At 34.6% G+C, this 12,153-nt stretch overlaps 1 non-coding gene across 1 annotated transcript; it reads right to left on the bottom strand.

Moving 5' to 3' along the window:
- Positions 1 to 1,036: 1,036 nt before the first annotated feature.
- LOC139851123 (small nucleolar RNA R71) lies at positions 1,037 to 1,143 on the bottom strand. Its single transcript, XR_011760483.1, has one exon. It is a non-coding gene; the product is annotated as a small nucleolar RNA R71 (small nucleolar RNA).
- Positions 1,144 to 12,153: the final 11,010 nt, after the last annotated feature.

Here is a 12,153-nt window from a genome sequence, read left to right as displayed (position 1 = left end):
CTCTTTTTCTCTCTTATTTCTTGCCATTCTAGTTTTTAGGACTTAGAATTTTCTCTATTTCTTATCTAATATTTCTTTAAATTTCAAGCGAAAAATTATTTTAAGTGGTTAAATTGATAGACATCAAAATTTTCTGGTTTGTAGTAATAGTTGGATTTGTACGTGGACCAGGTTATTGGAGCCAAACATTACTCAATTATATTGAGACCAAACGAATCCTGCCCCTCTGCTGCATCTTTTAGCTATTCGAAACGTGGGCAAAATCAAAAAAGTCTATTAATTTGATAACTTATATAATTTTTCTTATTTTTATAACTAATAGGATATTCAGTGAATGCACCGAGCAAAACGTTCACCACCTTTTGTACGTTCACCACCTGTAACTCGATCAAGACATCTAGCAAATATTGTCGCCGTTGATTTTTCTTTAGAATCGTCATCCAGTCGACCAAGTACTCCAATTCAAATTTCCGATAATCCATTTTTTGAACCCGACCTCACAATTGAGAATCCGGAGAATATTCAGGGACAATTCGTAGATCCTGAACCACTAATCTTTCCTCCGGAACCACCAGTCATTCAAACAGAGATTGTTGAGGAACCAACCATTAAATCAGAATCCTCTAGTGATTCAGATTCAACAAATTCAATCATGGAAAATCTGGAACCTCTAAGTATGGAAGACCGAATGAGAGTTAAACGCACTGGCCAAGGTCACGCAATTACTCGTCCAGACATTAATGCGCCAGATTATGAAATCAAAGGACAAATTCTACACATGGTAACTAATCAATGCCAATTTAGTGGTGCGCCGAAGGAAGATCCAAATGAACATCTTCGTACCTTTAATAGGATCGGCACTCTATTTAAAATAAGAGAAGTGGAGGATGAACAGATATATCTCATGTTATTTCCCTAGACTTTAAAGGGAGAAGCCAAAGATTGGTTGGAATCGTTACCTGAAGGGGCGATTGATACATGGGACGTTTTAGTTGAAAAATTTCTTAAACAATTCTTTCCGGCATCTAAAGCCGTAAGACTTCAAGGAGAAATTGTTACGTTCACACAGAAGCCAAATGAAACTCTATATGAGGCATGGACAAGATTTGAAAAGTTATTGAGAGGATGTCCGCAACATGGTTTAGACACTTGTCAAATAGTACAAATATTCTACCAAGGATGTGACATCACTACAAGGAAAGACGTAGACATAGCAGCTGGTGGTTCCATTATGAAGAAAATAGAAACTGATGCTTATAAAATTATTGATAACACTGCTTCCCACTCACATGAGTGGCACCAAGAAAAAGATATCGTTAGATCATCTAAAGCAGCTAGAGCTGATTCTAGCCATGACTTAGATTCTATTTCTGCAAAGATAGATGCTGTCGAGAGACGAATGAAAAAGATGACTTAGGATATACACTCAATACGAATTAGTTGTGAGCAGTGTGGAGGACCACATTTGACAAAAGATTGTCTCAGTATTGAACTAACAATGGAACAAAGAGAGAATGTTTCATACATAAACCAAAGGCCTGGAAATAATTATCAGAATAATTATCAACCGCCAAGACCAATCTACAATCAAAATCAGAATTATAACCGAAATGTTCCATACAACAACCAACAAGGTCCTAGCAATCAACAAGTATCCAATAATACTTACAATCAGAAAAGACCTAATTTTCAAAACAAACCACCACAAACCGATGATAAAAAGCCAAATTTAGAAGATATGATGACGAAGCTAGTTGAATCTCAAACGCAGTTTTTCACATCTCAGAAACAAACCAATGAACAAAATGCTCAAGCATTTAGAAATCAACAAGCTTCTATTCAAAATCTGGAACAAGAAGTAAGTAACCTAGCAAGGTTGATAGGTGAAAGAAAACCGGAAAGTCTACCTAGTGATACAAATGCTAACCCCCAAAATGAAACAGCTAAAGCCATTACCACAAGAAGTGGTATTACACTTAAACCACCTGAAATACCTGTAATTTCTGATGAAGCTATTCCTACTCCACAAGAACCACAACCTGAACAAGATAAGGAAAGAAAACCGGTAGTTGAAAAGGTTAATGAAGATAACACAGTTAAGACTAAACCTTTTGTTAAACCATACCAACCACCACTTCCTTACCCGAGTAAAATGAGAAAAGAGAGACTTGAAGCCGAGCAATCTAAATTCTTGGATATGTTTAAACAGATAAATGTAAATCTTCCTTTCATTGATGTGATTTCAGGAATGCCTAGATATGCTAAATTTCTGAAAGATCTAATCTCGAATAGAAAAAAAATGGAAGAACTCTCGGCTGTTACTATGAATGCTAATTGTTCAGCAGTGCTGTTGAATAAGATACCAGAAAAACTATCTGATCCAGAAAGTTTCACGATTCCATGTTTTCTGGGTAGTCTTAGTTCAATAGAAGCATTGGCAGACTTAGGTGCTAGTATAAATTTAATGCCGTATTCACTATACGCTAAACTAGACCTTGGAGAATTGAAACCAACACGAATAAGCATACAACTAGCCGATAGATCAGTAAAATATCCTAGAGGGATAATGGAGAACATGCTAGTTAAAGTTGGTACTTTAGTATTTCCAGTAGATTTTGTTATCCTGGACATGGAAGAAGATTCTCGAGTACCTCTCATATTAGGAAGACCATTCTTAAACACGGCTAAAGCAATAATAGACGTGTTCGGTAAGAAACTGACCCTAAGTATAGAGGACGAGAGTGTTAATTTTTCAGTTGATAGAGCCATGCAACAACTGCAATCTGCAGATGATACATGCTATTATATTCAAACTATAGATTCACATGCAGAATTGTTAGAAGAATTTCCAGAATTACAAGGAACAGGAGAATGTTCTTTAGGAGAAGGTACTGAACCAATTGATGAAACTGAAATGTTAGCTACACTTATGGCTAATGGATATGAACCAACAATAGAAGAAATTCAAATGCTAAAAGAAGAAGACAGATATCGATATAAATCATCGATAGAAGAACCTCCGACATTAGAGTTAAAGCCACTTCCAAACCTTTTGGAATATGCTTATTTACATGGTGAATCTGAATTACCTGTAATAATATCGTCTTCTCTTACTGAAAATGAAAAATCTCAACTTATTTCTGTGATAAAAGCTCATAAACCAGCCAGTGCATGGAAGATTCATGATATTAAAGGAATAAGTCCTTCGTATTGCACACATAAAATCCTTATGGAAGAAGGTCATAAACCATATGTGCAACGTCAAAGAAGACTAAATCCTAATATGCAAGATGTTGTTAAGAAAGAAATTATTAAACTGCTAGATGCAGGTTTAATTTATCTAATTTTTGATAGTCCATGGGTAAGCCCAGTTCAATGCGTACCTAAGAAGGGTGGCATGACTGTCATTACAAATGAGAAAAATGAGCTTATTCCTACTAGGACTGTAACAGGATGGCGTGTTTGTATTGATTATAGAAAATTAAATGATGCCACCAGAAAAGATCACTTTCCCTTACCTTTTATTGATCAAATGTTGGAAAGATTAGCCGAAAACAGTTACTATTGTTTTCTTGATGGTTTTTCCGGATATTTTCAAATTTCAATAGCACCCGAGGATCAAAAGAAAACCACATTCACGTGCCCTTATGGTACTTTTGCTTACAAACGCATGCCATTTGGACTTTGCAACGCCCCTGCAACCTTTCAAAGGTGTATGATGGCGATTTTTCACGACATGATAGAAGAATGCATGGAAGTTTTCATGGATGAATTTTCAGTCTTCGGTGATACATTTGAATCATGTCTAGTTAATCTTGAACGAATGCTTATTAGATGTGAACAATCAAATCTAGTACTTAATTGAGAGAAATGCCATTTCATGGTTAAAGAAGGCATCGTTCTTGGACATAAAATTTCAAAGGAAGGAATTGAAGTGGATAGAGCTAAAGTAGATGTAATTGCTAAACTTCCACATCCCACCAATGTTAGAGGAGTTAGGAGTTTTCTAGGGCATGCCGGTTTTTACCGACGTTTTATAAAAGATTTTTCTAAAATTGCCACTCCTATGAATAAACTCCTAGAAAAGGATGCTCCATTCATCTTTTCAGATGACTGCATCAAATCTTTTAATATTCTTAAAGAAAAACTCACTAATGCGTCGATTATGATAACTCCAAATTGGAATTTACCGTTTGAACTAATGTACGATGCAAGTGATTTTGCAATGGGAGCCGTTTTAGGACAAAGGAATGAAAAACGATTTCGACCTATATATTATGCTAGTAAGACGTTACAAGGAGCACAAACAAATTACACAACTACTGAAAAAGAACTCCTTGCTATTGTCTTTGCTTTTGACAAATTTCGTTCATATCTCGTTCTAGCTAAAACGGTGGTCTATACCGACCATTCTGCTCTTAGATACCTATTTTCGAAACAAGATGCCAAACCAAGATTAATCCGTTGGATCTTACTCTTACAAGAGTTTGATATTGAAATCCGAGATAAAAGAGGAGCAGAAAATCTCGCCGCTGATCATCTTTCTCGTCTTGAAAATCTTGAATTAGAAGTTCTAAATGAATCGGCCATACAAGACAACTTTCCTGATGAATATCTATTGAAGATAGATTATAATGAAATTCCATGGTTTACAGACTATGCGAACTATTTAGTATGTGGATTCCTTGAAAAAGGATTGTCGTACCAAAAACGAAAGAAATTCTTCAGTGATATAAAACACTATTTCTGGAAAGATCCACATTTGTTTAAAAGTTGTCCCGATGGAATAATACGCCGATGGGTATTCGGAGATGAAGCTAGTAAAATCTTAAACCATTGTCACACAGGACCAACAGGAGGGCATTATGGGCCTCAACTCACAGCAAGAAAAGTTTACGATGCTGGATTCTATTGGCCTACAATTTACAAAGACGCACACCTTCTTTGCAAATCCTGTGATGCATGTCAAAGGGCCGGAAAAATAAGTCAACGTGATGAAATACCACAAAATGTCATTCAAGTATGTGAAGTATTTGACATTTGGGGTATTGACTTTATGGGTCCATTTCCAAAATCTCATAATAATCTCTACAATCTCGTAGCCATTGATTATGTATCTAAATGGGCGGAAGCACAAGCTCTCCCAACTAATGATGCACGAGTTGTAGTCAACTTTTTAAAACGTCTTTTTGCAAAGTTTGGAACACCGAAAGCTTTAATAAGTGATCGGGGAACTCATTTTTGTAATAATCAACTTGAGAAAGTTCTTAAAAGATATGGAGTAACTCATAAAATCTCCACCGCATATCATCCACAAACAAGTGGACAAGTTGAAAATACCAACCGAGCTTTAAAACGTATTCTAGAGAAAACCGTAGGATCAAATCCGAAGGAATGGTCCATAAAATTGGAGGATGCACTCTGGGCTTTTAGAACAGCCTACAAAACTCCAATTGGAACCACACCTTTTAGACTCGTTTACGGAAAAGCATGTCATCTTCCAGTAGAAATTGAACACAAAGCATTTTGGGCTTTGAAGACATGTAATCTTGATTTACATGAAGCTGGACGTCTACGGTTAAGTCAATTAAACGAATTAGAAGAATTAAGACATGAAGCATACGAAAATTCGTTAATCTATAAAGAAAGAACGAAGAAATGGCATGATAAAAGAATCAGAAGTTCAAAAGAATTTAAAGAAGGAGACAGAGTTCTTCTTTTCAATTCACGATTCAAGCTATTTACTGGAAAATTGAAATCAAGATGGTCTGGACCATTCATAGTCAAAAGAGTTTTCCCGTACGGAACAGTAGAATTAATAAATTCAAATGGGATTGAATTTAAGGTTAATGGTCACAGAGTTAAATATTACATAGATAATTCGATGGAACTTGACAACGAAGTTAATCACAATTTCAACACCACAGCTAACTAAGTGTGGGGAGAATCAAGTCTTTAAAGGATAATATGTATTTCTGTTAGAGTTAGATTTTCTGTTTTCGTGTAGTTCTCGAGAATAGAACCCGAATGGTCTTTCCCTAGCAGACCCTAAAGAACTAGTCTTCTCCCCCCATTCTGAATTTTTATTTTTTTAGATTTTGCGAGATGAAGACTTCATGTGAATTAAACCATGGTCTAATGCTACACGCTTTGATCACTAAACGTAATAATGACACCCTTCCAAGTGAAATAGTATCATTAATCAGAGGTAAATTGGACGGAGTAAGAAAAGAATCCAGATGCGAAAATAATAAGTTACAATTTGGTAAAGGAAAATCAAAATCCGCAGCGAAAAGAAGAGCACGACACCTTGAAAGATGTCACAAATGCGGAAAATGATCACACGAAGGAAAATGCTCGACGAATCAGACATATTCCAATACCGAGTTCGTTACTTTATGCAGAGATGGACCGTTCATATGTTTAGAAGAAAAAACGTTAAATGCTCGAGGTTACGCCTATGTAGCTATGGAAAACCAATTAGTCCGACTATCTTATGAGTGAGCTAGAGCATATCATTAAGAAATCTTTCTCACAGGTAAGTATGTACAGTTTTCATTTTTATTTTTATTTTTATTTTTATTTTTAACCTTTTGATAATAAACGCTAATTTATTCGCTATAAAGTATTAAATTGGTATTCGATGAAATTAGGTCTTGCGACCGAAATTATTGATATCATACAAAAATTTATTACATCACTGCGAAATTTACCGTTTATTCTTAAGGTATAAATATCTTTAATCATTCAACCAAAATATTTCAAAAATTCGTCATGAGTTAAATTAGGTCGTTGAACCGAAATTACTTTACCGAAAAGAGGGGCGTATATTTTTGATAATATTTGATTGATTAAAGTGGGATAAAAGACCAAAAAGATTTTCAATTTTATTTTTACCATGTTTTTAAAATTAATATATAAATATTAAATTAATATTGTAAACTTCTTTAAAATTGTAAATATCTGAAAAATTAATATTTTTAATATAAGTTTGTATGTATAAAAACAAAAATATAATATAAGTTTGGTGTGAATTTTTAATATGAATTTTTAATTTTATGCATTTTAAATTTAAGTTTGGTGTGAATTTAAAAACAAAAATTTACTTTATTTCGCTAAGTTAAAAATATGATTTTTAAAATTCGTCGTGAGTTGAAGACTAGGTCGTTGAACCGAAATTACTCTACCCAAGGGAGGGACGAGAACTTTTATTATCATTATTTTTAATCTTATTGAATTAAAGTATGCCAAAAACATTTAAAAAACTCAAAAATCTTTACTTTTAAAACCGCGATTTGAATTAACAAATTTTAAAATTTTGTCGAGAGACAGACTAGGACAACGATCCGAAATACCCTCGCTCCTAAAGGAAAATAAAATTTTTAGAATTTAATTAATTAAATGTTTTAAAAAAGTTATAAGGTTAAAAAAAAAAAAAAAAAAAAAAAAAAAAAAAACCACTGTACCCGGGACTCCATGCGATCGCATGGAGTTTGGCCTTTGGTGCCATACGATCGCATGGGGAGAAATTCCAGGCTAGAAACAAATAGCTCAGCGAGCTGTTTTTCACACAAAACTCACACATACATACGAAAATACCCCAAAATACTCTCTAAAATTCGAAAATTTTCACCGTAATTCGTCAATTTTCTTGCTCTAATCATGCCTAGATTCGCATTCTTCAGCAAAAAGGTAAAAATTACACCCCTAAACTCATAAATTTTCTAGTTTTTGTGATAATTACCAATATTTTACCTAATGCAATTTTGTTAATTTCTAGTGTAATTAGTGTTAAATTGTTAGTATTTTATGCATGTATAACCTAGATTGATGTTATTTAACATGATTTGAAGCCAAAAACTTCAAAATTTTTAGAAATCTAGGGTTTGTGTTCTTGAGCAATTTGGGGCTTTTTGATATAAACAGGTTATCGCCGATTTTTATCATGAATTATTACTAAATTGAGTAGTGTAACATGTTTAGATAGTTAAATGATCCAAACATTGATCATAAACATGATTTTTGGAGATTAAAGTGGACTTTTTAAGTCCAAAATTCATAAACTTGATTAATTTGATATATTTGCCATTTGAGACTTGTTTAATTGTTAGTAATGACTATTTTGACATGTTATTTGAGTTAAATGCTTATGAACTTTGTCTACATTTCCATATGTGCTTATTTGAAAAAGTATAGAATTGTAAAAAATGTGAAAATGTGTATAAGTTTAATTTTGATTTAACATGTTATTGTGATTGTTTTAAATTATTATTTTGCTAACACTAATGCATATTTGGATGCAAAATTTTGTGTTTAATGTGTTTTGCAGAAAGCCGATACTGGAGGTTCGGGATCATCATCATCTAGACGACCTGCTCCAGCTCCAGAACCAGAACCAGAAATGCAATACGAGCCAGAACCTGAACAAGTACCACAACAGGAACCACAACAACAGCCTGATCAGCAAGTACCTTATTATGATCTGCTACAGTTACCTAATGAATTCATAGTATTTCCCCCGCATCCGCCTGTAGAATACCCAACAATTCCGGAACACACATTGCATCCTAATCTGAGATTCAATAGACGATGGAGAGATTACCCGGCATATCAAAGTAATAAATTTAAATTGGTAACAAAAGAGGTAGAGGTGTCGAGAGTAATTGATTGGAATCCTTTGGAAACAGTCCATCTAGCTGACCGTGTTAGACAGCATTTGATTCAAAGGTATGGCAGTTCTTCTTTTACAGATTGGGAACGTCTTTTCATCATTCGTAGACCTGTATATAAGGAATGGTGCGTTGAGCTGATGAGTAATATAGTGTTAAATATAGATGTAGATAGGTTAGATGATAGAAGTTTTCTTAGATTTATCCTTGGCGGTAGGATGTACAGAATGTCCATGATGGACATGGCCAGGGCATTACAGATTTACACTCCTAGTGAATTGCTACTACCCGACTGTATGAGTTTGATTTATCGTGGAGAAAGGGTAGATGAGAATTTTGACGCGAACGTCGTTTGGAGGCGTATGTCAAACTATAATGTTTTTACACTGGGAGGAAAACACTCCTACTTACATATTAACAAAGCCGAGCTTCATGTAATTCATAGATTTTTGGCTAACTCGATTACACAGAGAGGTCACAATAAGGAGAAAATGACCTTACATGATTTATTTTACCTAAAGTGTATTCGAGACCCGAGAAGCTTTGTTAATATCCCTTACTGTGTTGGTTTTTATTTATCTAAAATGGTAGAAGGAATGCAGGACGGGAGTATAATAGGAGGAGGTATTTTTGTTACTCTCATTGGAGAGTATTTAGGTGTTGATAGGAACCAAGGGGGTCCATTACAGGTTTGTAGAGAACAGGATGAGACCATATGATTGCGGGTTTATACGGGTGCTAAGGTATTGAAGAGTAGACACAACCAGGCAATTCCCTATGAAGGTAATCATTCTCAGGTAGCGAGAGGCTCAGACGAGGAAATGGAGGAAGCGGAAGACATTAGAGATGTCTTTCGAGATGCTATTCTTGACGTCCACGTTCGTATAGATGAGGAAGCAATGACGAGCGCGGCCAGACATAGTATGTACGAGCAGTGGAACTCCGAGCGAGTATACGAGGACTATAGGCGACGCCAACATGATAGCTGGTTAGTTCATCAGCACCAAATCATGAGCCAACTATCATATCAGGTACCAAATAATTACGTGCCTACTTGACCTGCTCATTTTCCGCCACACAACCCCGACATCCGACCACCCTTTAACCGGTATGACTATAACCAAGCCTATCACAACACCTATAACCAATAATGGAACCCACCTGACGAGATGAACTGGAACCCCCTATCCAGACTGATTTGGTTCCATTGGTTATTTTTATGATTTTTATATTTTTATCTTTTTACTTTTTCATGTTTTAACTTATGTTATTGGATATTTTTATGTAATTTTTATCATTTTTATTATTATTGTGTACTAATATTTCATATTTAGGATTTGAAAGTGGAATTTTAAGTCCCATTTCAAATTGCCATGCATGTTTATATTTGTATTGTATGTATATTGTGGATTGTACAAAACAGGGTAAAACAGCGCATTTTCAAAGACTGGCATTAAGTTCAGCAAAAGCTAGTACTTTTGACGACAAAATGAAAAACAAATGTGATGTAACAACAAGACGGAATGAACAAATGATGTGCACCATTTATCATTCAGCAAACAAACGCCAATATGTTTAGAAATTTTGGTAAAATTTAATCAATTTTCTACGCTAATCACCCTCAATAATTTAAAATGTTACTGATTTCTTGCAAATGAGGGCATTGCAAGATCTTAAGTATGGGAAGGGGTTAAATTCTTTCGGAATTTTAAAAAATTTTGACTTGTACACTTGGTTACCATTAAAAATACTAGTAACGCAGTAGTTGTATTAGAATCTAGTGCTCTCTAATAATAAAGAACAGCCCTAGTCTTATATACTGACTACCCAATTCTAGTAAAAATTTTCAAAATTTTCAATTAAATGAATTCAAAATCATGTTTATACATATTTATGAACGATAAAACTAGGTGTTAACACCTAAATTATTGTTACCTCGGAAAGGACATAAATTGAGAAACAACCCAAAATGTTAGAATTCATTTAAAATGGAATAGAGGACAATAAAAAGGAAAATAAAAGCCAAGTATGGGAAAATTTACCAAGTTATTTAAAACATATATCACACATATTTTTGTAACAAATAACTGAAGATACTTTTGTTTTGGACGATTTTAATCAGTTTTACCCGATTTACTGTAATATATTTGAAAGAAAGATGGATCAACACGATGAATCAATTCCATCATTAAAAGGAAGTAAAGTCTTCCGAAAAAGAAACACGCTTCTTGATTTAGGTCATGAAGTTGTCGTCCAGACCAGCTGTAGGTTGACGAAAAATCTAGAAAAGTCATCACTAAAATCAGCAGGAAATCTACGGACCTCAGCATCAAACAGGGTCGCCAAGTGGTCAGACTTATCCTAACCATGAGAGGATCTGTCTCGTAAAATGGGGAGGACGCCGTGCAAATTAGCTTGATAAGACTAATGAATCAGATCCCCAGAAAAGTATAATCTCCTTAAAGATCAAAAATCAGCTTTTAAGCCTGATATTACTCAATCCTGGAGATTGACCTTAAAGATTGAGAATTACAAACTCATGGAATTCGATGATATCTAAACTCGAGCTTGAACGAGAAAATATTTTGATCAAAATTGCAAACCGATTTGTTTTCTGAAAACCCATTTTCAATGCGTTCATTACCATTGAACGTAAAATCCTAGGAATTCACCTGGAATTCATTAGGTCACCTGAACCAAATCGGGTGTCAACCGTAAGAACGGTGGTTGCATAGCATGGTCAAAGACAGGACCTTGTGCCAGATCGAAAAATTATAAGGGTGAGCTTTACTATTGTTCCTACAAAGAATAGTAATTGCATCTGACACGTTATAGACCATAATTAAAAGCATGTCAGGGGACATTGCCTTAACAGTTGCTTGTTCAATGCTTTCCTTTACAACCGGACGGTAGTTTACCAAAAGGTAATATACAGAACAAGTATACTGGACGTGTTGCTTTCCCAATACAAGGTTAGCAAGTGGGTGACACAAAACCGCAAGTTTTGAACTAAAATTTTCAAATCTGAAACCCACCAAACCCACAAAAACAATTTGCAAACACCGGTGAAGGGTTATCCCGAAAAACTTATCTAGGTAAAAGCTAGATTTAATTTTCAAAAGATCAAATGTTTTCATAAAGATCCAATTTCCTTAAAGGATCTAAAATTTTTATAGTCATGTGGGACTGTAAACCATAACGTTACTACCATTGTTCATACCGCCGTATAGAAATCACTGATGTACAAAGTGTGAAGAATAAAGAAGTGATTCTAGTATATTTCAAGACTATATTGCTTGAGGACAAGCAACGCTCAAGTGTGGGAATATTTGATAATGCTAAAAACGAACATATATTTCATAGCATTATCCCTCAAGAAAGACAAGATTTTAGTTGCAACTGTTCTATTTACAAATGATATTCGTTTAAATAATAAAAGGTGAAGACAAAAGACAGATTCGACGAATTGAAGACGCAAACGACC

The sequence above is a fragment of the Rutidosis leptorrhynchoides genome, chromosome 5 (genome assembly GCF_046630445.1).
Source record: "Rutidosis leptorrhynchoides isolate AG116_Rl617_1_P2 chromosome 5, CSIRO_AGI_Rlap_v1, whole genome shotgun sequence".
NCBI lineage: Eukaryota > Viridiplantae > Streptophyta > Magnoliopsida > Asterales > Asteraceae > Rutidosis > Rutidosis leptorrhynchoides.
Note: the sequence above shows the minus strand (reverse complement) of the source record. Positions and strands in the feature narration are given on the sequence as shown.